Source organism: Arachis hypogaea, chromosome 11 (genome assembly GCF_003086295.3).
Source record: "Arachis hypogaea cultivar Tifrunner chromosome 11, arahy.Tifrunner.gnm2.J5K5, whole genome shotgun sequence".
In the NCBI taxonomy this organism is placed as follows: Eukaryota; Viridiplantae; Streptophyta; class Magnoliopsida; order Fabales; family Fabaceae; genus Arachis; species Arachis hypogaea.
Window position 1 is genome coordinate 73,516,053 of NC_092046.1, and position 2,818 is coordinate 73,518,870.

The 2,818-nt window shown below is 44.4% G+C and overlaps 1 non-coding gene across 1 annotated transcript; it reads left to right on the forward strand.

The window, feature by feature from the left end:
* The first annotated feature begins 2,207 nt into the window (after nucleotides 1-2,207).
* Nucleotides 2,208-2,314, forward strand: LOC112725381 (small nucleolar RNA R71). The gene has a single exon (XR_003164492.1). It is a non-coding gene; the product is annotated as a small nucleolar RNA R71 (small nucleolar RNA).
* The last annotated feature ends 504 nt before the right edge of the window (nucleotides 2,315-2,818 follow it).

The window sequence follows — 2,818 nt, forward strand, 5'->3', positions numbered from 1 at the left end:
TGACTTATTCACTAGTAAAAGCTAATAAAACATGGGTTGCCTCCCATGAAGCGCTTCTTTAGCGTCACTAGCTTGACGTTTCTCCTTCATCAGGGTGGTTGATAATGCTCCAAGTCCTCCCCTCTTGCCTTGGACTTATATCCATTGGTTGTATCAATGATCTCTACATGTTCCAAGGAAAGAACTCTGTTGATAGTGAAGACCTTAGGTAACTGAGATGGTACAGTGGGGAGATTAGGGGGGATATCTGGGAAGTAAGCTAAAATTACTTTATCTCCTGGAGAGAGGCCTTCCGTAGGGATCTTCTTGTTCCTCCACCCCCATGGTACCTTCTTCTTTGTCCCTTTTGATGTTTCCCTGCTTTTGGCGACTTCTTCTTTTAAGTGAATTTTGTTGTTGTCTTCACATGCCTCTGATGGTTTAGGTTCCTCCAGCTTCTCCTTGAGCTGTGACGATTGCTGTTTGCCTTGTTCATCATTCAGTGGGGTTCTCAGATGTGTTGGTGGTGCCTCAGTGCTTGTTTCCTCTGTCAGCATCCCATTATGATCATTGCTTGGTTCTTTGTTTTCTTGGTCAGTTTCTTGGGAGAGTTTGAAGACATTGAAGCTGAGTTGTTCATCATGGATCCTCAATATTAGCTCCCCTCGCTCCACGTCTATGAGTGCTCTGGCTGTAGCTAGGAATGGTCTTCCCAATATGATTGGGTGAGTGTGACTCTCTTCCATGTCCAAGATGACAAAGTCTGTGGGAAGAAAGTATTTCCCCACCTTTAACAACACGTTTTCCACCACCCCTCTTGCTTGTTTTTGAGTTTGTCAGCCAGCCTGATGACTACATCTGTGGGCAATATCTCATTGATCTGCAGCCTCTTCACCATGGATAGAGGCATTAAGTTGATGCTTGCTCCCAAATCACAGAGTGCTCTATCAAACATTGTTTCTCCTATGGCACAGGGGACATGAAAACTCCCTGGATCTTTTCTTTTTGTAGGCAACTGCGGTTGAATGAGGGCACTGCACTCCTTGTTCATCACTATAGTTTGGCCTCCCTTGAGTGAGCTTTTCCTGGGAAGCAACTCCTTCATGTACTTGATGAATGCAGGCATTTGTTGGATAGTCTTGATGAATGGTATGTTCACATGCAGAGATGCAAATAAGTCAAGAAATCTTGAGTATATTCTCCTCTCCACAGCTCCCTTGAGCAGTTGGAGAAAAGGTGCATAGAGTCTCAGCAACTCCTGTTTTGAGATTTCTAGTTCTTGGTAATCTTTTTCCACCTCCTCTACTGAGGTATCTTCAGGTTGTTCTGACAGCTTGCTTGGCTTGTCCTCAGTCTCCTTATCACTTATAGTGACCATCTTGCAATCTTCCCATCTTACCTTCTTTGTTTCACCTCTCGGATTCTTCTCTGTGTCACTTGGAAATCCATCTGTGGGTTTGGGAATTTGTTCAGAGAGATATCCTACTTGAGATTCCAACCTCTTGATTGTGTCTCCCTGGTTCTTGAAACTGGCTCGCACTTCCTCCTTGAAGATCTTGTTGTCTTGAATCTCCTTGCTTAGGCCTTCAAGTAGATTCTCAATCCTTGATATTCTTTCATAAAATGATGACAGGTCAGGCTGAGTAGGGTTATTCTGGCCATGATATGAATGTGGGGAGGTGTTTTTATGGGGGTGTTGATATGGTCTAGATGTGAAGTGTTGGGTGGCTGCATTGTTTGGATTTGGGCGTCTTTGATCAAGGCTTTGGTCTTGTTGATTTCTCCACCCAAAGTTTGGGTGATTCCTCCATCCAGGGTTGTAGGTCTTGGAGTATGGATCATGGTTTTGCCTAGGTGAATTCCCAATGTAGTTGGCTTGCTCCTGACTACCCTCTGCTTCTTCATTCACTCCTTCTTGGGTTGTTGATGAAGTGGAGACTGCTGCTACTTGGTTCCTCTCCATCTTCTTGGTGAGGTCAGCCAGCTGCTGGGTAATGAGCTTGTTTTAGGCCAGCAGAGCATCTACATTGTTTAGCTCCATTACTCCTCTTGTGTTCCCTCTTTCGGAAGCATAGAAGTAGTCGTTCTCTGCTACTATTTCAATGACATCTATGGCTTCCTCAATAGTCTTCTTCTTGTTCAAAGATCCTCCGGATGAATGGTCTATGGCCTTCTTTGACTCATAAGAAAGCCCTTCATAGAAAATGTGCAGCTGCACCCATTCGTTGAACATATCTGGTGGGCACCTCCTTGTTAAGTCTTTAAACTTCTCCCATGCTTCATATAGAGTCTCACCATCTTGTTGCCTGAAAGTTTGGACCTCAGCTCTCAGCCTATTGATTCATTGAGGAGGGTAAAATCTTGCTAAGAATTTGTTCACCACGTCTTCCCAAGTTGTCAAGCTTTCCCTTGGGAAAGACTCCAGCCACTTGGCTGCCTTATCCCTGAGTGAGAATGGAAATAAGAGCAGTCTATAGGCGTCAGGATGAACATCATTAGACTTCACCGTGTCACATATTCTCAGGAAGGTGGTTAAATGTTAATTTGGGTCCTCTTGGACACTTCCTCCGAACGAACAGTTGTTTTGCACAAGGGTGATGAGCTGTGGCTTCAGTTCAAAATTGTTGGCATGGATGGTTGGCTTTTGAATGCTACTTCCACAGTTTCCTGGGTTTGGATTGATGTAAGAGCCTAAAACTCTTCTATCCTCCCCAGCATGATTTGCTCGACCTCCTCTGCCATGGTTGTGAGCCTCTTCTTCATGATGGTTTTCCATGTTTTCTTCCATGTTTGGTTCAAAGTATTCCTCAAAGTGTTCCTCCTCTTTATCACCACCAAC